The following is a 23,867-nucleotide window of genomic DNA, read 5'->3' on the forward strand; positions in this document are numbered from 1 at the left end:
GGCCTGATGGCCACTGAAGGAACACAGCTGCTTCCTAATCTGCAGGAGCTTCTGATTTCAAATCTTTTTTCTCTGTTCAAAGTAATAACCTGGTCTAGCATAAATGTTTAGCTGAATGGGAGCCAGTGTGCATACCATAAAGTGGAAATACTGAAAGAAAATCACCTTTAACTTGAAGTGGTATTAATTGATGCACAGGAATTTGACTTTTTCTTTACTCTCTGATTAGCCCTGAATGCACAAGAACACTGCTCACCTTTGTGCATGGGGTCTCATTCTGAGAAGATTGTAGTGCCTTTAGAAGGTGTTGAAAGTGTAAGCAGAACCAGGTAATTGCTCAATGATCTGTTTTAGAGAGAGGATCTACAAAGCATGAGATAATTTTGGCAGGAAGGCGGGCAGTGGCTATCAAAAGCTTTTCTTCTCCTTTGTCCCAGCTGCTTTCTATTCAATGTGAGGATAGAAATTACCTTCACTATAAATTAATAGGTACAGTCTGCCTATAAAGAGTCTATTAGCTCTCAGGATGTCTCTGTTGGATCAATGTTACACCTTGCTATTAAGATGAATCTTAAAAGACCTCTAGTAAATACCTAGTGAAAATCCCTGTAATGCAATGTCTACAGTATGTGGCAGCAAGCTCTTATTTATGGACTATTTCCCTATGATGCTTGAAAATGCTAAAGCATATAATTTTGTTATGAATCTTGTAGTGCTACATGCCTAATTAAAAGGACAGCTCCTGGTAACCAGTAATTATCTGAGAATGCCAAGCAAAAGTGCTGCGATGGAGAGACAGGACGCAGCTTGATGCAAGCAAATGTCAATTTATTGTATAAAAACATGGATATATATACTTTCAGAAGTTGCGCATTCTAAACAGATTAGTTCTTTTGAGCTAAGCATTGCATACTAGGCAGTCCCCGATTGGTGGTTAACTACCATCAATCAGCAGCAAGGTGTTATCTTTACTTGGTGCCATACTTGGCGCCATCCGTCCCCCACTCCCCTATGCTCTCTCAGCATGACTCATCATGTTAATTGATGTGCCTATACACACTGGAGCACATTCCCCTCAGCTAACTGATTGCCACGCATGGTCCTAGTTTCCAGCCCGCTCCTGCATCTCCCCCTTCCTGTTGCACGCAAAGAACCTTTGAAACCGAACGAGTCATTAGTTTTTGTAATAGAACAAATAAAAAAAGCAACTAAGACATATTATCAATGTCAAAACAACCCACTGTCTCTGTTCTGTACATTTTTACAATTTCCCCTTTTTGTTTTTGAACAGCTAGTACCAGGTTTGCCGTGTTCTGCAGGGCCCTTGCAAACATGACAGCAGCCAAGGTAACAGCAAACAATACTGTCAATTGAGTGAATGGATGCCAAAAAGGCTGACATTTTCTCAGATTTTGGTAACATGTTGCTGCAATGGGGCACCTAAAATCCACGCAGCACATACCATCAAAATCCTCACAGCCGTGTCCTTGAACCAACAACAAAAAGCAGTGGCAATTTTGACTCACATTCTGAACTGCCTACCAAACAAGATGATTTATAAGAGAAGAACCGCTGCAATACGTTCCCATCATAGCCTCCTACTACACTAGCATCTACAGAAAGACAATAAACAATATCAACTTCTTTTGGATTAACATTATACATAGGTGGAAGGGCACACCAAACAAGAACTGGTTCAGTCAAAAAGTCATAACAGAGAAGCCCATATTTACATCTCTGAGCCTGGACACAAACCACAGCTGTATGCACCACCAGGCTCAGGGCAAAAATCATTCATGTAATTACATAGCTATTTATCACTAACCTATTATGCCATAGCGACTCCCAAAACCCCTCTCTTAAGCGTTTCCCACTTGCATTCCTGCCACCAATCCCTCAGACCCCCTTTCACCCTCCCCAAAAATACAATCAATGCATCAGGAGAGACAAGGGGGTGGGGGAAAGGTCTTAGCTCCTTTTCCAGATCTATAGGACCTGGATCAAAAGGTTTATCAGTGTCAATGGAATCATTGTCCGAGTTGTCCTGTTCCCATGCTTGGTCCTGTGTTGTGAGGGTCACTGCAATCAGTGACAGAAGCTTTGGGGGCAGAGGAGGTGTGGACGGAATCGTCACTGCTGACGGTGTGTTGAGAAGAGTCACGCTGTCGGTGGAATTTACAGCTTCCTCTGGTTTAGCACCGTTAGTATAATTAGTCCACACTTGGCAAAGAATAGTCAGAATTTGCCACCAAGGTGCTAAATGCATTCCCGACATGGAGTTCCCCTCCGCGACAGCATCATACAATTGGCTGCTGTATGAACACACTTTCATTTCTTTCAAAGTCTCTAAAGTTTCTTGGCTGCTCACCTGTCTTGATGCAGGTTGTCCGCCTGGTCCAGCCAGCAAGACGATAGTTCAGCCAAGACGTCTCCTCTGGAATGCAGCCCTCTTCCACGAGCTGTCTTTTTTATCGATCAGTTCTGTCCTTATTCTTCCAAGGCTTTGGAACACCACCATAGGGGTCACCATTTGAGAAGACTGAGGCACGGACTCCCGGATCTGACTAGAAGACCCTTCATGAGTCCATATACGTCTCTCATAGGGGAAGAACACCTGATTCCCAAGTTTCCCACAGCTCACCTCTTAATTCCAGAGGGACTTTTTTTTCAATTCCTGCTTCCTTTCAGCAGCTCATTCAATGTTCTGTGGGACTCGCAGCCTGCCACTCAGCCTGGCGGTTCATAAACCCATCACGTCAGATCCTTAAACGGATCATGTCGGGGTCACCAATTTGTGCACAAACGTACATACTTATAAAGACACAGAAGTACATAGACACATGTATTAGCCTTAGCTTTCATAACTGCATGGAACAGTCTGAAAATGCAACCTAGTTTCAACCTACAGTCTCAAAATCCAAAAGATTAGTAAAATCGTTTCCATTTTATTCATAATTCATTTAAGGACTGCTACATACTAGCAAGCACTAGCCATATAGCTTGGAGAAATACAGCAAAAGGCACTACTCGACTTTGGAGAACAGGCAGTAGGACAGCAGTGGCAGCAATGTCTCCTGGGCTGCCCTGGGCACCTGATATTGCTCTGGTCTGTATTGGTTCCCAGCACACTTCTGATGTTGCCCTCACCAGCCCAATTCTTTGTCTTTGGCTGGGAGGGAAATAGGAAGGTTATGGTTTTAATTTAGCAGGTCCAGACACCCATAACAGCTACTTTACCTGTGTCTAAAGGTGGCCCCAGAGAGATGGAATTCTGAGTTTCTGTGTTTGAGAAATGCTGTGTGCCTATATGAAAATAAGAAGTGTAGGGAACTGAAGACAATTTAATACTGCACTGATATTAAATCCAAAACGGGACAGCAGTATCTATGTCTCAGGAACTGTTTCACGTACTTTGTGCACTTGGACATGACAATGGTCTGTCTTACCTGCAAAAGAGTTACACAGCTCTGATTATCAACATGACAGGTGCATCACAAAGAGAAAAATGCATTTATTTTTTTTTTTACAATTTCTATTGGCCAGATGAAGTGAAACTTTTAATATGATTGGTTTTACCTTGATAAGCTCTATCTATGCTTTCCACATTTTCAAGGCTTTTTTTTATAGGCTGTCTTTATTCTCACTTCAATCTTTATTTTAAAAACATTTGGAATACATGGGTGATTTGTTTGTGTTTCATTAGTGAAGCTGCTTTTGTGCACAACAAAGACTTAAACATTGACTTACCATTATTAAGGTCCAGCCTAATAATTAAAACTTATAATTTGACAGTAGCAACCACTTATTTATTCTGTTATAATAGTAATGAAGGACACATCTATCTGTTCTTTCACAAATACACTTCTAGCCTAGGCTCAAAGATGGGAAGTCCATTCTGCCTAAAAATAACTTGTCCAATTTGAAATAGGTAATTCCATCTTCATTATTTTCCATGGAGTTTCTGGTTTGCCTTTAAAAAAAATAATTAGCACTTACTTTTTAATTAAGGTTTCCTTTACCTACATAAAATGTAAACAAAAATATATCTTAATCCTCATTAAAAATGTAGTCTTTTGATGTTAAGAGCACTGTATTTATTTACTTTTTTTTCAAGTTATTGTAATACATTAGTCCAACAATATTCCTGAAATTGCACGGAGGTTTACCTGTACCTTAGGGAATATAATCTCTATGTGATAAAATCAATAGCTGAAATCCCCCATTTTTAATGTCTCTCATTGTCAACACATTTGGTCTCATATTGGCACTCATATTCTAATTATTTATTTAGAAATTAATATGTAAATGGGAAATACCTGTAACTCATTCAAGCAAGAGGTATCATTATTGAGAAAACATGCTGATCCTATACTACTAACCTCTTTCTTCAAAATATTACAGTTTTGACCAGTAGGAAAACTAATTCATCTTATGCAACAGAAAAATTGAGTTCAGCACAGGAAAAGTCCTCAAGGCACTGTTGATAAATGAAGCATTATGCAAAAATTAAAGCTGTATGGTATTTGCTGCATAGTGCCTTGAATCATCTATTTTCCAGCTATCAGCATTACATTTAATAGGTTTAATACTGTCATGATGGTTATAGAGGAAGTAATTACACTAAGAGGGAAATAAAGATTTCGTTAATTTTTTTTTCATTGTTGTGTGTGCCTAATTTTCAGGAAGGAAAAATATGCTGCCACAGAATTTTCTCTCTCCAGCTTTCCATTTAGCGTTTCTTTTGGAGTTTTTTTGTTTTGTTTTGGTTTTTTCCTATCAGAAATGTGGTGGATTTCAACACAATGAAACTCAAATAGCTCTCAAAAGGTCACATAAAAATGTTGAGGTGGTGATTTGTATATGGAATAAGGGAAGTATACATATCAGGAACAACATCAGAACCTTAGGAATGAAATATTATCCTAAGTCACTACTAAGACTATAGTCTCAACCATAGCAAAGTAACTCTTGGATTCCACACAAATATAAGGAGACTGTTCAAAGGTAAACCAAGCCAGTTTCATTTGCAGAATAACTCAGTTATAATTTTTGGACAGAATATAAGCAGACCTTTTCCAAAGTTCACCTAAACAATAGCCTCTCAGTGTGGGACAGGAGATATCCCTGGATGTCAGGCATGGTGCAGCAGGCTGGGCCCGTGCTGGAGTGGTTACATCTGTAGGGGCTGGGCTCCCAGTCAGGGCCAACAGATTGAGTGGTCAGAGCAAGTGCCCAGTTCATGGGTGTCCACGTGGTGCTGCACGGGCAGGCGGCATCAATGGGCTGTATGTGTGTGTGTGTGCCCACATGCATGCACGCATATGTGATTTTAAACAGAAATTACTGAACAGCTGGAAAAATACATCCTGCTGAGTAATTCCAGTTTCTGCATCACTGGCCAGTGTCCTGCTGGTCTTGTTGCTGCCCCACCTAAAGTCTGCCTTGGCAAGTAGTGCTGCATTACAGACTTAAAGATTGTGTAAGACACAGCCCTTTGTATCCTGCTTTACAACACCAAACCTTTCTGCAGTGCTGTCATAAATGGTGAAAATAGGATTTTGCTTATAAGATGCAATTTAAATGATTAAAAGAAGTAAGACTGCTACAGTATTAGACAGCAGACTATAAAATCTGAATCTGATTGAAATAGCAATTGGACCATACTGATTTAATTATTGGTCCTGTGGTTGGAGTTATGGTTACACTAATTAAAACCATACTTTCCTGCTTACGACACACCATTCCTCCTTGAACCACAGACTACTCTTTATGTCTTGAAGAGCCACCAACCTAACACATCTGTGCAACTACACTTTTAAAAAGGAGGCAAACATTTTATACGATTAACACATCAATAAGCCTTTTCATTAACTAGAACAGAATGACAGACTTTGAGTTAAAAGCTAAACAGACTTAATATAGTAAGTGAAGAGTTGGTGTTATGCACAGAAGCAGAAAAATAAATGGGAAATGCTTTTGTTCAAGTGCAACTGCTAGTGTCTGATCTGAGGATTTAATAGGATCCACACTGAAAGCAGAGTAAAACACAACCCATAAGATCATCTGCAGATATTTTGTTGTAGATACTTCATGAGATTTAAAAAGCATAAAAGGCAGAGCATGGATATGCTGCATACAAAGCAAAGTTGAATTAATTAGATGTGGTGGAATCCTACGTCTTAACATGTTCTAGGAAAACCTGTATTCCAAAACACAATTTCAAACTACTTTTCATTGTAGTTTTTGTTCCTCTTTTTCATTCCATTAAGAATACATGAAAAAAAGAGTAGATGGCTTGGATTTCTTCTGAGACATACTATTATAACAGATACGAAGACTGAATGAACTGAATGCAGTTAGATAGCATGATAGACAAAAGTACGATAGAGTATCTTTTCAACACAGATTACATTTAAAAGGCTCCTTTGCACATCTTTCTGAAGTATCTCCAAACAAACTTTTACTTTCTATGCCTACTTTTTAAGAAACGAACTCCATATTGAAAAATAAAAATTAGTAAACAAATATTCTTTAGGGAAATGTGATTATTTTTTAGACTTTTGTCTGATCTTCAAGGTCTGGCTTGTATTTGTATGTTTGTTTAGAAAAGAAGAGGAAAAGCAAAATAAATCTTTCTTCAGTGAGTTAAAATGAGCTACTTCTATATAAACTGTTTTAATTTTTTTGAGACTCATCAGCCAATGCAAACATGGTGTACCGAAATACCCCAAATATTTTTAATTATCTCCTGAGTCATAAGTGGTTTAGCCCTTTGTAGTAAAGAAAGCACTTCAATATAAATTGAATAAACATTTCAAACTAACTATGCCTTTTTGGATCAGAACACTGAACACTGAACTATCCAAATGAAGACCTCATTCTCCACCCTACATAATAGTAAATAGACCATCAGAGAAAAAAAATACCACTGTTTCCAAATGATTTCCTAGTCAGGCTAAATCCTGAGAATCATTGCCTGCATTATTATATTTTAAATAGCTCTAGTAACAAAGTAGGGAGCTTTATTTATTTACTTACTATAGCAAGTCAACTGCATCAAACACTGCAATTTGAGAATAATTTGCCAACTAATATGAAATAAATCAGAGAGTAAACCAGTTCTTAGGGAAAGGGTGTGAAATGCCGGTTCTGAAGACTTTGAAGAGGGATTTTTGTTTTATTTTCCTCTAAACATAAAATCAAGTGTGTCTTAATTTCATATCTGTTCAGTTGCAATTTAAGGAGAAGTTTTCATGAAAGTGTATTCATATGAATAGTTTTTCAGCTCGCTCTTCTGAATAGTTTTACAGTGAATGCAGAACACAAAAATTGTTAAAATTCATGGACAGCATTAATATATTTTAGTTCTGAAAATATTCTAATAATTTTTATTTATACACGTATGTATATTCTGATTTTGTACAGGAAGCAATATGTTTTGCAAGTTCATATATAGCACTACTTTACAAATACTAATTAGTGTTGAAAAAATAACAAAAGTTGATAAACAATCAGCACTGGAAAAAGTAAAATAAATCATCACTGTGGCTTTTAGGATTCATTCATTCATATACAAACCTGACATGCAATTCAGTTTACAATATTTTTTATAAACTATTCAACAACATGAGATTTTTTTCCAGTCTTTGTGGAATTATAATGCAGCGATCACATTAGATTCACACAGCAAAGCTCATACATAAAAAAATTACTAGTCTTCACTGATATACAAACAAGTTTGCATAATGATGCAAACTATCATGGCTATCCACTATCAAACTCCCAGCTATCTCTCTACACATTCTAACCTACAATAAATATATGATAGGCCAGCCTTCTTTGACCACTAATGTATTTCAAATCACACTGTATTTACCAACTGTCTGCACACAGGCAGATATTGCAAAGTAGTTGACTTTTCTATCTGTCTGTATACGGATTTTTACAGTACCTTGAGCACAAGGGACAGATGATATGTTGTACGTTGTCATATCTTGTCAGAAGTTACCGTATCTGTCTGGTTCCCATTGCTGGAAGTAGTTCACACATTTTTATCCATTACTAAAAGACACCTGTCATACCTAGAGCTGTCTGAAAGAACAATCAACCTTACTGAAAAGACATTGAGGCCTGAAACGGTAGAACAACCAGACATTTAACTTAAATGGGAAAACAGATGAAGCCAATATCGTTTTGGCTTTTCTTAGGAAAAAGAAGCTATTGAAAAACAAACCTCTGCACCGAGCATTCGCTCTGCTGAACCAGCCAACTAGAATTTTTCTAGTTGGACAGAAAGACAAAATCAAGTGTGAGCGGATATAGCTAAGCACGCTGTGCTGAATGCTCAAGAGACAACCAGCCTCTCAGATTGGTGTCATATCTGAGGCACCGTTAACAACTGTGATGAAGATATGCACCTGAACCACAAAGATGAAAGCAGCCCCTTTTCAGCTCAGATGTTCCTGATCTGCACATTCTTGCCATTGTTAAAACCTATGACGTCGTCTCCTGCAATACTCTCAGGTGTCTCTGAATGTGGCACTGAGCATAAACGTAGCTATCAGTGCAACTCAGCATAACATTGCACATCTATAATTTCAGAACTATGACAAGTTAAAAAACAAACCATACATCAACATATATTGTTCAGCCAAGAGAGCTGAGCTAACGTAAACATATTCTCATCTGTATTAAATCTATTTTTACAAATCTACACTAGATTATGACATTCAAAAAGCTTCATTTGAAAGCCCACCAGTATTGTACCATGAAATTATTTCTGTAACTACGTTTCTGCCCTGTTCTGTAGAGTTCTCACCCTAAAACACAAAGCTGAAATTATGCTGTCACTGGTTTTACACAGGAGTCAATTTTTCATTTGGTAATGTAATCTGACAGTCTGACAAAAACATTGAAAAAGGAATTATGTGTATTTAGCTCTTCAGACACTCAGAACCGGTGGAAAAGAAGATACTTTGCAAACTTTTCTAAATGAAAAAAACATTCCCAAACAACATACTGCAGGATTCTGTCTTTCATAGTCACTGCAATCTCTTCTACAGAACTGTAGAATTCCCATGGCACACATCAGGCCCAAAGAGGTAACTATAGATTGCCTTCAGCCATATGCATATCTACACCAAGAATAAAGCTGAGGACATCAGACACATTTTCAGCTGTGGCCAAAACTGTGGCCCATCACGTTTCTGAAAGGAAAACTAGTGCATTAATCCACACCCAAAACTGTCCATCCACCATTGGGCCTTGTTTTCAGACAATCTTATATAAAGAACTTCTCTGTAAGAACATACACATTATACAGGTTTTTATTTCGATACAGTACAAGTTGAGAACATAATCTCTTTGGGAAAGTGACTATGAATTGTTCAGAACAATTAGGTCACCTTATGCTCACTGACAGTGCTATATTATTAATAAATAAGTAAATGAAGACCTCTATGGCAAATTTCAGTTGTTTTAATGGAGATTTAATCAAGCTCCCTAGCCTATAAAATAGAATAAGATGAGGAAACATGGGCTGCTAAGTGTATAGTTATCATCTTTTTACTTTCCCTGTATCTTTGGAAAGTTTTCCCTCACGGTATTTTTTTACGGTACTATATTATTAATTTCCACTAGGTTAGATTAAACAATATAAAGATGTAAACTTTATAAGTATCACAGCTAAGGGCAGATATTGCAAAGTCAGTTTCACTGCCTTAAATCTGTTAAGGTGATACCTTTGGGGTTTTTTGTATCATTTCAGTCTATACAAATGAATAACTTCATACAAATAACAGTCCATACCTGTGAATAACAGCTCTTTTACTTGCTGTGGCATTCCCTGAAAATGCAGTCCATGATTAGTTTTGTGTTTCTTTTAAAATAGCTATATTCCAAAGGTGGAAAACCTTTTCTGGAGGACCTATTCTATCATCCTGTGGTGGGCTGACCCTGGCTGGCAGGTCAGCTTTCACCCAGCCACTTGGTCACTTGTCCTTGGCAGAATGTGGGAGAGAATCAGAAGAGCAAAGTGAGGGGAAAAGCAAACAAGCAAACAAGCAAACAAACACACACCCTCAAGAGATTCATGGGTCACAATAATGGCAGATTAGTAAGTGAAAAGGGGGCGGGGTGGGGGGTGGGGGGGTGGGGGTGGGAAGGAAGGAAAAGGAAAAAAAGTGATTCCAAAAGCAATCACTTGCCACCAGCAGACAGATGCCCAGCCATTCCACAAGAAATGGCTGCCTTGGAAGAACTTCCCCCTCCCTCCCCTACCAACATTTATTGCTTAGCGTCACTTTTCAGCAATAGTTTTTGGTCAGTTTCAGCCAACTGTCCCAGCTGTATCCCCTCCTAACTTTTATCTCACCTCCTTCTAACCTTTATCTCATCCTCAGCCTACTTGCTGTGGGAGCAGCATGAGGATTGAAGGCCTTGATGCTGTGCAAACACTGCTCCGCAACATCCCTGTGCTATCAACTCTGATTTGGTAAGAGATTTAAAACACAGAACCATACTGGCTGCTGTGAAGAAATTTAGCCTTATCCCAGCCAAACCCAGTACACACCAAAAGAAAATAAGCAAAGCAAAACTTACTTTCTATTCCCCTGGAAAACAAACAAAAGCCTTGTTCAAAAATTAAGTTGTAATTTAACTTGAGTAGTCATAGATCATTTCACATTTCCACAGCTTTTCCTGAAGAGATAGAACAGCAGCTAACAGAAAAGGGAATTATGAAGATCTACTGAAGGCATGCCTATTTTGAAGAATACCAATGCACTAAAACTTACATATTCACATCTGTGCACATGCCAGATGTCCTACTTGGAGCCCAACAGGATGTATCTTTATCTGAAGGTATATAAAAATGGAAAATGCAAAGAAGCCATGATACTCCTTTACACTTATTTATTTCTGTGAGACACCTTGGACCCAAAATTACAAGAAGTAGAAAAACTTCAGAAATCCCATTCTAGTTTCCAGCATGACAATTGTTACTATTTTATAAGGATCTTGTCACAACTGTAACAAACAAGCACATAAAATTCAGTTACCAGTTTCTCTCTTCCCTTGATAAGTTGATAATTCTTGCTTTCTGCAGATTTCAACCACAAAAAATTACTTATTTTTACATAAAGTGTGAGTGTGGGTAAGGTCTTGTCTCTTTGCTTTATTCTGCATCATTTTAGAAGTATTTTGATATTTAATTGTAAAACATTTATTCAACAGAAATTTTGTGAAAGTAATAAAAGCAATTGTTTCTGAATGTAGGAGGCTTGCTCTCACCTCTCATATGCTGAGTAATGACCTCACATAGTATCATTATAATGTGCAACAGCAGTGGAAACCCAGGTAGACACTGCACCAAAATCAACTATCTGCCATTGTGTGGCTTTTGGTGCATTGTACTTTCTTACTGCTATGTGTTCTACCTGAATATATGAACCAAATATTAAAAAGAAACATTGGAATGTCTTATCAGTCCAATTCAAATGTTAACTTGACAGCACATAGTCCTTAGGGAAGAAGTTACAGAATATAGTGTTGATATTGGTTTGAAGAGTCAATGTCTTCTCTCTTAAAAGATTTCTGACAAGTAGCTAAATTTAAATGCAAAATTTCTGTATCTTCAAGAATTCTTATGATTATACTTTTCCCTCCACTTGCACTTTAAAAATTATTGCCTGCTGATTAACCTCTCTTCTTTCATTCGCTTCTTAACTTTTTTGCTGCAAAAGACAGTAATGCTGAACAGGAAATTATACAATACTTCTCAAAGTTGTAAGCTGTTCCTAGCTGGTTTGCATCTGGCCTTTTTCCCAGCCTTACCACCTTCTGTATCTCCATTTCTACATGTTTGAAATGGGAATAATAATACTTCTTCTATTGTCAAGCACCTTGAGAATCACTGATGGGCCTGATACTTATCTGTATTTTTTTTCTCTGCATTTCCTAAATATATATCTAATACACTTTATCCTCAGTCTTTTTTCAAAAATATCTATTTAGTTGTTTCTCCTCATTAGGGTCTTAGACACACGGACTGTGAAACAAAGATATTACTCTTTGGTTTTCATATAAAATGTCTGAGTCTGTACCTGATCATTTTTCCAGTTATGTGTAAATTTTGACGCTGTAACACTTTTTGTCTACGTCAAAACAACAGATTCATATAGTGATCTTTTAGATGTCACTTTATACGTTTTCCACCTTGGTTTTTCACTAAAATTTGCTTAACATGTATTTTGATCTGGAAATATAATTAGAAAAGCTATAGTGAGTTAGACACCAGTAGTTTTAAAAAAAAAGAATAGGCAACACTGTAAAAAATAAGCAAGAAAGGTTCATATTAAAGTCAAGGTTTTATTTTAACTTCAAGTTTAATGGGAAAAGAGACTATAAAGAATCAATCACCGTGGAGCAGCTATCACGGGACATTCTGTTCCTGCTTTGCCAGTCTGCATGTATTTGCTGTCACAAGCACTGGATTCCTTCTAAACAGTCGGTGACTTTTGTTGGATTTTAAACCCCTAAAGAGATCATTCTGTACTCAGCAAAGGGCAGTGTTACAAAAATCTTCTATTTGGAGGAAGTGTTATATATAAAATGTTCTGAAATTGAATATATATAGATTCAGAGTATATTAAAAAAAAGTTTTCTGCCAGATGGGTAAAAGCAAATAGATTTTAAAATCAAATTTAATATAAAGCCCTGTAAGTTCTCAAATGCAGAGTATACTAGCAGCGTATAAACTGTGCAGCATGAGAAGTTTAGGTAATATTTAAGACAGCGGTTTTCAGCTATAGAACACTTCATAGCTTTTCTGAAACACTGTTGTTAAGCTTTGCTATATTGCCACTGACAGTGAAAAATATTTGAGTTGTCTCATTCCTGATACACTGGGAGAGCTATATTTTTTGGCATTTGCTGGGAAGTTTTTGGACTCATCCCATTTTCTTGTGTCGCAAAATTCCATATAGACTAGCTTGTTTAGTGTTTTTAGATATGCTGTGAAGCTCACCAGTTAAAATAATAAAACCCCAAATATTCCAGGAAGGAATAGAACAAAGCATTTGAAAACAGAAAGATGAAAACAGGTAACTATTTGGGCTCTGCCAAAATATTACTATAAGTGTAAAGCTGCTTGATGCTCACAGAACTTCAGAAAATAAGAATAATTATGATCTAATGTAAAGGCACCTTTTTACTTTTTTTGTGAGAGGAATAATTTTGATCTCCTGATAGCACAGCTACACCAAACTAAGCGTTGGGTCACAGAGCTGAACCTGGGCTATGGTAGTGTCAGTCTTTTACACAGTATAAGATCGGACCAGCAACTGAGAGCTGCTGGTGACTTCACACTTCAAATATTCTTCAGAAAAATTTTGTACCAAGTGGCTCCTGGCTGCTAGTCAGGATATATCTATATATTTAGATGTGAGTATGTGTCTAAAAATGTTCCTCTGTGTTACTGAACTAATTCAGAACTCCACAATTTCAGTACAACACTCTGTGACATCCACCTTGCTCCCTTGTAAAATAGGATACAATCACAGCACAGTACCATCTTTTGAGTGGCTACCTTCATAATCAAGTCTGGAATATTTAGTCTCCTTATTGAATAATGTTCTAGGAGATGCAGTTTCAGACAACATGAAGCTATACATGAGAAGCAGCAATAAAATGTTAATAAAATTGTATATTATATTGAATATAAGGAGAAAAAAAAGAAGAAAAAAAACCCATGAAATTTTGAAAGATCAAACACCTGGCAGCTAGCTGAAAGATTTTCTAGCAGACCTATGCATTCCTTATGTTAAAGCAGAAGAGAAGAACAGATAGACCTACATGCATTAGTTAATCACAGGACAGCTGTGGGTCATAAATAAGATTTAGTTTATTCCTGGCATAAGTTACAGGATAGCAAAATAAATTTTAATTTGAAGTATTTTGAAAAGAGATATGAAAATATTAATGAAATCATGTGGACTTCAATGATAAAATTTTGTATGGAATACTCATTGTGATAAATGCTGATCTTTATATTCAGGAAAGGTTTGCTCAAACTGAACTGGTTGAAAAAAGGCCTGTGAAAAGACCTTGTTTTGTGAGTAGACACAATAGTTTGTCAACTATTGTCAAACTCAAATGAGAATAGTTTGACATAATAATTAAAACTTGGAGGAAACACAGTTTTCTAAATACTTGGTAACTATTTTAGGCATCTAAAAAAGACACAAAATATTTATATTAAAAGAAACTGTCAATACATCAATAAATGTCTAACTAACAAGGGATATTAAACTAACAAGGAATAATTGTAGATTACTACAGGAATAAAACAGAAACTTAGCATCAGAAAGCTGGAGTTCTAAGTTTGAAGCAGCTTCTACTAAGTGTTGGGTAGTTACAAATTTTAAATAGTTTAAAGTATGTACACAGAATTAGATAATATGATCGTATGACAAAACAATATTTTTTTTCTGTTGCCCTGAAAGACCCTTGTTGTATATATTCAAATGAAACAGCATGTTCAGAAGTTTTATAAATGAGTATTTTGATTTTTATCCTACATTGCCTAGAGAGGATTTACTGAAAAGCACTGAAAAACAATTCCTCAGTGTCTGTTACCTCCTTAAGAAGCCAGTGAGGGAAAAATTTGACTTGATAAAGTATGATTTACCTCAAGCTGATGCATCTTTGTCAGAAGTATATTAACCCTCTTTAACATTGACAGGAGGCTGAAGCACTGTTAAGTCATATCTATTAACTCATGGATCTGTTATTATAGAAGTAAAACTGTCAGAATAAATAGAAATCATTTAATGGGAAATCAAAATAGCATCTTTTTCATCTTAAGAAAACTTATATAACAACAACACAACAACAACAACAACAACAAGAGCAAAAAGAAAAAAACCCCGTCCCATAAGTAAATAGTGAATACTTTTAAAAACACAAACCCTTTAAAATATGCTGAAGAACATTTCTGCCTCAGGTTAAAAAATTATGTGAAAGCAATAAAAACAAAAAACATATGGATAACTTATTGTATCATTAATCAAAATTCCTTTCCAAAGTCTGTAAAACTGATTTTAATTTGGGTTAGAAAAGAATAGAAAAGAAAGAAAACAATTTACATTAGACGGTGTTTATATAAATTAATCTCTCTCTGGATATACACATAAATGAGAGAAGAAAACTGAGATAAATACATTAATTTAACAAGATATTGATTCTTTTATATAAGGCATTTCAAGGACAGAACAGTTCACCTCTCATAATAATGTGTTTGTTGTTTCTTTGCAGTCTTCCAGGTGTACATGCACTCATCACTGACATTACTTGGATTAGCAGCAAACATTTTTCGTAACAAAATGACAGTTCAACTCTCACAAGCCAAATCTTGTAGGCTCTCGGAATTGCATCACAATATTGCTAAGAGTTAATCCAGAAAATCAGGAGCAACAAGACTATGCAACATCATCCTTTTCTACCAAGATACAGAAGGTATTTATGCTGGATCTGGGCATCAGTGTCAAGGGGGACAAAAAGGCGATGAAATAAACAGATACTTGTGATTTCTCCCTCAAAACTGTGGCTGAGATTTTATTTCTTCATCGTTTGTCATGATGCTTTGTTTAACCTCTCTGGAATCAGATTAAGTCCTGATCCTGATTGCCTTTTGCCTGAACAAGTAGATAATATTCTATGATAATTATTAATATTGTGTCACTGACCATAATATTTCTGTTCTGTTTTATATATCATAATATAAAAATGATACAGGGACAGTAACTAAAGATAAGGCAATAAAACTGATGACCAACTCAGAGGAAATTCCTGTTATTAGGGACAGGAAAAAAAAAAAAAAAAGTAATTGGAGACTGCTCATAAAGAAATTGAGAAAAAGTACAAAAGCTTCTTGCAAAATCCAAGGTTGAATTCTGCCCTCAGTCCTTCTTGCACTGAATAACAAACTCAAAACTGAACCAAAACACTGTTAACTTTAAGTAGTCTTATTTTGGGGGGATTTTGTAAATGAGACCAGGTAAAATTCAAACCATTCAAAAGACTGATATAGTTATACAAAGAGAAAATCAATCAAACAGTGAACTAGATCTAATGGTTTTATTGTTTAAGTGATGGGAAACAAGGTGATATTGATTAGATGTGAGTTCTGTCTAAGGGTTATTTGTAATTTATGGCACACTTAGTAGCAGAGCAAATGGCTATTTTTTTTTCCTTTTTTTTTTTTAAGCTTTTCAATATTTTTACCTGATTTCACTGATGTGCTCTTAACAAAGTAATCAGTCACTGACTCCCAGCACAACATGCAAATGCAAATTAAAGCGGTCAGTAGGGCGGGTTCCAATTTGCTTTTGAAGACCACAATGTTAAGTCTGTTCCTTAGAGCACAGATTTATTTTGATAAGAAATTGGCCATCCATACTTTTAGGAAAAAAAAAAAAGACAAAACTAGATGTTCCTTTTGAAAACTGTGCCATTGGTTATAATCTGCACTTGATATTTTATTGGGTTTTTTTTTGTTTGTTTTGGCTTGGTTTGGTTTATTTCAAAGTGCTTTACAGAATTATTTCTATTATTTTTGGTTCTGTATATTCTTGCACTTAATATAGGGGTTTTGTCTCTGATGTAATAACTGCATATAGTTTTCGGAGTCAAAAGATTGTGTATAATGTCACTAATAGCATGACTAGAAGAAACAATGGTACCAAGGAACAGCAGAGTTGTTCCCCTGGTTAAGGTATAAATATGTGATCTACTATGCCATGGTAAATCTAAGGTAAATCTGTAAGGTCATGTAGTGATTATCAATATCCATTGATCTGAGCTTCTGAGTCTCTGTATTTGGGCTTGGCTTCTACCATTTTAGTCAACCTTGTTAAAAGGTAAACAATAATTGTACTTATTATTTCCTTAGAGAAAACAGAGATGAGCAAGCATCCAAGAAAGAACTGTAGGTGTTGTGATATTTGGTTCTGCAATTTCTGCCATTAATATTTTAGTTTAGGCGTAGAATTGCATAAGACTTCTATCCTTTCCCTACTGATTATACCCAAGAAAACAAGGTTTCACAACAAACTGCATAATGAGGCTTGTTAAAGTGAAAGAGAAAAACTTCTTTCTGGAATTCTGGTTTCACTATGAGGTCAGGTAATCTAGTTTTCCATTGTTGTTACTAGTCTTCACTAAAGAATAGGGCTTCATTATAGTGTAATGGGTCAGATGTGCACATATAGTCCATTAAAAATGAAAGGTATTTTGAGATTTTTTTCTTGTTAGTTGTCTTCTGAGAAGTCAAAGTGAGAATGTGAATGTCAGTTTTGTTATAGTATGCGACTGAACTGTGATGGCTTAAGCCCTCATAAATTGGACTCAACAGAAATTATTTTCTGATACCTCAGCATCCTGTTTGAGCTTTTCAGCTCAAATTAAAAAAAAAAAAAAAAAAAAAGCTGAAATAAAAACTGTTTGAAGATACACTAGGACAGATTAGGATCTTTCATACTGTTATTTAAAAAGTCTGAGATGGCAGGCTGTAATTAATAGATGAAGGCAAGTAAGAAATATCTTAACATCTCCCTCCTGAACTGATTCACCTTTACTAAGTGATAACACAATCAAGGGTGAAAAGTTTTGGTACAAGACAGAGAATAGATAAATTTTTCCGAGGCAAACAGAAACAAATGATTAACATAGACGAGGTGCAGGTATGACAGCAAGAATGGCAGGATAGCTGGTACCTGGCCTGAGACTGGGGTAGGGGGAAAGGGGGGTGGCATCAGGGGTAAAAACAAGGTACTGACTGCTGCATCCTGATTCACAGCAAAGGGCTTGCCTTAAATGGAAACAGTGCAATAAAATTTGGATTTTCATAACCATAAAAAACATGCTATGGTTTTAACAACATATTAACCATATCCAAAATCAGATAAAGACACTGAAAATTTTCATTCTAACAATTGTTTGCAAATTAACTGAACTCACATGAACCTGTTGCAGGCTGACTCCGAACATATTGGTATTCTGGTTGAGATGCAAGTTTCCCAACAGGTGAATTTTCAGTGGTAAGCCCCCTCGTTATTGAAAAAAATATAAAAAGGGTTATTTTTATGTGCAGATAGACTTTGGGCTACAAAGCAGGCAAGACAGAACAGGCAAAATAAGTCCAGTTGATTTATTCAATGCCTTTCTTGGCCACTGATATATGGCTTTCACCTTTGTTTGAAAATGTCTGCTAGAAGCATTCAGGGCCTGTAATATCTAGGGATTTCTGAAAACAAACTGTTTTCCTGAGACTTGCACCCCAAATATTCATTTTGCATTTACAGAGTGAGGTACATTCATCAGACTGACAGCTTCATAGAAATTCTGTACTTATGTTTGGTTTGGTTTTTTGTTTTGTAGTGTTTTGGGTTGGGTTTGGGTTGTTTTGGTTTGTGGTGGTTTTTTGTTTCCTTAGTACAAAAATGAAACAAACATCATTGTACAATTTAAAAAAAAAAAAAAAGTAGAAAGCTTTAACTGAATTTGTCACATTTTCCATAAATTACTTGAGACACACAAGAAGATAATCTGGTCTTGCAGTTTAATGCATGGGAAAGGGGAGACAAATGTAAGTCAGATATATGTCCCAAAGGAAGCAATTCGATAAAGCAGACATAGTGTTCTCCTAATCCTATAAGGGACAATATGTGCCCTTATCTGAGTCCACACTGACTGGCAATGATTTTAACACACAGCTCCCTCTGGCAGAAAAACAAGTTTGTGATTTCTCAGTACTTTGCTCCAAGAATAAATTTTACTGATTTGTTATTCTTTCTTTCTTTCTTTCTTGAATGATATATTAACTTCTAGTTTGTGCTGTATTATTTTTTTTAAAGATCAGTACTGTAACTGAATTACAAAAATATTTAAAAGCTCAGTAGAAAACAGTATTTAGTAGAAATTTCAATGACATAGTGCACAAACATAGTGAAAAATATTTACAAAAGAAATGAAGAAAAGATATTTTTCTACCATGTGTAACTTGAAATTTAATCCCAAATATGCTTTCAACACTGTAAGATCTTTTTATGTCCTCCCAAAAAGGATGTCTTTTGTATCATGGAAATGGGAGAATTTATAATTACAGGATACCTAATGCCTACTACAAAAATTCACTAAACCTTGTTCTTTGATAATTACCCAAGGAAGAACATACAAACAAGAAGAAATGGAAAGTACAAAAATCCCCACTTCATGTTCCTATCTTCATTCAGACTCAGAAAAGTTACAAGGTAGGGGGAAACAGTAATAAGCATACATCTTGTCAGCTGCTTCCTTGCCATAACTATCAGATTTATGTAAACCATAAACAACAATAGATTGTAACCCATATGAAAAAATGAAAAAGAGGTCAGTGGGAGAGTTTCAGCTGATTTCCACAAAGCAAGGATTCATAGGGCCACAGAAACATTGTTAGAGATGTCTGGAGGTCAGCAACGGCAGCCTTTTGCCTGAAACGGGAATGTTAGATCAGATTTCTTACAGTGTGCTAGAGAGATGTAGTCAGAAAAAGGTATCAGTGATTTCATTAGGGTGTATGGACACAAAGATTATAAACACACATGCAATATACAAAATGCCAGCATACTCCTAGTAGGAATTATGGGATTATCATTCCAAATTTCCTGATGCATTTTACAGCCTTATTTCAGATTTTAAACATTTTCTTATTTTGCTATCTCTTGGAATAAAAAAGCAACAATAAACTATTATGGTAATTTCCTGTAACTGAAATGTAAATGAACAATTTCCATTGATTATTGCTAACAGCAAGCAAATATTTGGAGGTAGTTTTTCAAAATAACTTAAAAATTTCCAACACTGAAAGTCCATTAGAGTTCCAAGTTTTCTAAATTAAGAGAATGAATTGCAAAAAAAGTAATTTTAATGGAAAATAATTACATAAAATGTCATTGAAAAAAACATGAAAAAAGAACTAATGAGATGTATAATCATCTTTGTGAACTACACTCAAGTTTGATTGAAAGTTTAAACTTTTATTCATGATCTGATATTTTAAGTTGGAAATTAAGAGAGCCTAAAATTCTCTATTCTTGTCCATTTTCTCTCTTTCATCATGTGCATTTGTTTGCATAATACAGAAGAGCAGCAGGGCAGAGTAATTACGGCAATCAGTCTTTGAACACATTAATCTGCACTAAACTGCAGGGAGTAAATGATGCAGAAAGAAATCCAGCAGAGAAATATTTCTTTTGTTTGTGGCAAATCTCATAACAAGTTTAAATCATGCTAGGGCAACTTGTAATTTATTTCATGGTTTCCTAACTATCAGCAATTAAAGTACCTGGTAAAAATGTTTGATTTGAAGAGGCTTATAAAGCATTTGGTTTATGTTATCTAATGAGGATGCTATTGTAAACAATAACAAAAACTCCTCTTTGTTTACTTGTATGGAGAATAATTCTTGTTAATCACTATACTCTTCCAATAGACTGTAACTAAAGATTTCCAATAGCAAATCAGATTTTTATTTTCCTTTTCCTTTCATTCTTTTCATTCTTGTTCTTATTTTGATTCTTAATCTCATTCTCCATACAAATTTCAAGTCACCAAGAACAAAGCTAAATTCCATTGGGAAAAAGAATAATCAAAACCCACCTGCATAGAGATGAAATAATGTACCACTCTCAGATCCAGCTGATGGAATTTAACTAAATTTTCAGTGAAAAGAGTAAGTGTGGGGTATTTTTAAAATTATTTTTTCTTCTTTTAAAATTGCTTTTTATTTTAATTTATTTTCATTAAACCTGTAAAAAAGAGATCACAGAACGATGAACAATGTTTTATATCAGAGTTAAAGGAGGTATGATAAAGTGCCATGAAATTTTTCAATTCTTTTCAATCTCCCTGGTTCTCTCACTTGATAAGAAACAAACAGTAAAATTTTGTGCAAGGTTCCATTCTCTACATTCTCAAAATATATTCCCTGTCTTTAGATTTGCTATGAAAATGTTGCCCATCAGTATGAGGGATTTTGTTTTGTTCTTTTTTCTAGAAAAAGGCATCATATTGTCTTTAGCTGTTCAAGTTGTAGCTCAACTTGTTTCAACCCAAATTCGGTATAGAATTTCAGTCAGTGTTGATATTCTGAGCATGGACGCAAAAAAGACATACTGTGTGCATAACTTGGGAGAAACACTCCCCACCCCATCATTGAAGCCAAATAATCATGTTTCTAATGAACAAGTAGATCACTGAATGAAACAACAGAATATAGTAAAAGAATATTTATGTTAATGTTGCTGTATCAGCCTTTGAATGTGCCCTGTGTTTTATAGCTATTTCAGAAATCTGAAGATTCTCACACTGAGCTAGTTATACATAGATGTCATGTACAGAATTACATAGTTTCTAATAAATGGCTTGTAATAAGTAGCTTAAACTGTGTTGAGTGCTGTGTGTTCTCTCCTAACAAATCTGAATTTTCATGCTTGCTTTAATGGATGTTTTATTAGGGTTTTGTTCTGAGTGTTAAAGACTTATGTAAAATACTGTCATGTTCATCATTGTTTTGGGACAATCACTTGATTTCACCCTCCGTCCATAAGCAACATGCTAACAAAGGAAGATTGTGTCACATTAAACTGATATGTCACTTTGATAAAACAACTGATTTTCTAAACAAGGGAATGCCAGTAGTACTATCTAGATTTTACTAAACCATTGGATTTAGTACTAAATATTAGACTAGAAAGCTTTAGCATTTGCATAAGATTTGTAATGTATAAAATTAATAAGATTTTTTTTTTTAAAAAAAGGAAAGATAAGGCTGGAGAGAGGTTGCTAGTAAAGTTCCTAAAAAAAAATTAAACCTTGAAAAAACTTGAAAACAATTCTTAACGACCACAACACTGAAAAGCAACATTATATTACTCTATTTGTTGCTGTCACAAATTTAAAGGAAGTACTGCCACTACAGACTGATAACAGATTGCAAAAAACTGAAAATACTATGATTGCCTTGAGGATTGATCATATAAATGAGAATACTTTCAACAGCAGAAAAAGCAAACTATGAAAGAAAATGGTGCTAAACCCATGAATTCTTAATTTAGAAAAAACCAGAAAATAAATTTGTAAGTATATTTTTTAATGTTATCTATGTTATCTAAAACCAATGTGATTCTTCTGCAGCCAAGAAAAGAGTGAATAGATGACATATCAGGCATAGTACTTTCAGTATTGAGTGCAAGGCATTAGTAGTATGTCATCTGTAATATTTTCTACCGTTTTATCATTCATAGTTAATAAAAATCAAGAAAGTGAATGCAGGCTACAGATCTAAATGACCCGCTTTCTCAGAGAGCAAAAAAAGGGACTGTATAGGAATATAATTACTGTATGTACATCTATACATGCAGTCAGGTAAATGTGGGAGGAAGGCATTTGAACATACAAAATGTATTTATCTTAGAACTTAGAGAATAAAACCTTTCTAACTGGAAGGATGGCCAGGCAGTAGAATAGACTGCCTAGGAAAATGCTGTCTCCAGCGTTAGAAGGTTTTAAGAGACTGGCAGACATCTGTCAAGAATAATTTGGGACAGCTTATCTTGTCTTTGGCAAGTGAAGTGAAGTGAAGTGAAGAAGATGACATGTCTAAGTTCCTCTTTTGAGTCTCTCAAAAACTTACCTTGAACAGGTTATCTTTTGTTTCTAACTCTTCAGGTCAACTAACAAAAAAAAATTTAAAAAATCTAGCTTGCTACAACTTGAGTTTGTTCACTGTTATTGCAGTGTCCCTCTAAAACCAAGTTTTCCTCATCAAAACCTCCAACAGTAAAGAAGGCAGACCACGCACCTTCATAACAGCTTGGTTCACGATCTGCATCCTACACTGTTATTCCTTTACTGTACATCACTATACTGATACAAGACCGTGGGTCTAATGCCAATCAAACATTTCACATCCTAATGTACAAACTGTGTACTTTCTTTATCAGGATGGTGCTTCATCTATCTTCTTTGGTTATTCTAAATTCTGCTGTAATGTGAGGGTGGTGATAAGGAGAGTTGGAATAACTGCCTGGAGTAACCTGAGTCTCAAAAGTACACAACAATTGATAAAAACCTTGTTGCCACAAGTCGTACTAAATGTGACCTTACTGAAGTCATGACTGAAAGAAGAAGGTATTTTCTGCATTGACAAGTGGGTGAAGAAATCTTAAAAGTGATCAAATATAGCCTATGAACTTTGCTATTTACATAGTCTTGGCATGCAATTAACATATCAATAATATTATACATATAATTCTGAATTTTTAATTCTATGCATCTATGCATATACTGTTGTATTTTATGAAAAGAAACACAAAAATTCTCATCTAAATGAAACGTCATAAAATCAATAAGGTGGCTGTACAAAGGACAAAGTGATGGCATGAGGAAAATTCCTCGTGTTATTGGCAAAGAAAACTCATACTCAGAAATATGTTGTTATTGACTATTGACTTTATAAAACCAGAAACTGGTTACTATTAAAATCATTGTTCAAAGAAGCTGTCAGATTCAAAACCCTGCATGCTTCCTTACTGCAAGCTCATACATGTCACTGCCTGTGTCACCACGATTTGCGGTACCAGTGGGTGTCACACAGGCTGACAGCTCAGTCAGCTGGCTGGATGTCACCGGCTGGGTCTCACAAACAATGCAGGCAGCAGACCACTCACCAGAAATGGCTTGTCAGAGCACTTGGTAAAGCAGTGAGTGGAGACCAAGCATCTGAACGATGTTTCAGGTGCAAGACCAAACTCACGCTGATGAACTGAAGG

At 35.6% G+C, this 23,867-nt stretch overlaps 1 long non-coding RNA gene across 1 annotated transcript; it reads right to left on the reverse strand.

The window, feature by feature from the left end:
- Positions 1-811: 811 nt before the first annotated feature.
- On the reverse strand, positions 812-10,054 carry LOC129735455 (uncharacterized). The gene is made up of 2 exons (XR_008731110.1): positions 1,069-10,054; positions 812-1,009 (listed from the first exon to the last, which is right to left on the reverse strand). It is a non-coding gene; the product is annotated as an uncharacterized LOC129735455 (long non-coding RNA).
- Between the last annotated feature and the right edge of the window lie 13,813 nt (positions 10,055-23,867).

Source organism: Falco cherrug, chromosome 2 (genome assembly GCF_023634085.1).
Source record: "Falco cherrug isolate bFalChe1 chromosome 2, bFalChe1.pri, whole genome shotgun sequence".
In the NCBI taxonomy this organism is placed as follows: domain Eukaryota; kingdom Metazoa; phylum Chordata; class Aves; order Falconiformes; family Falconidae; genus Falco; species Falco cherrug.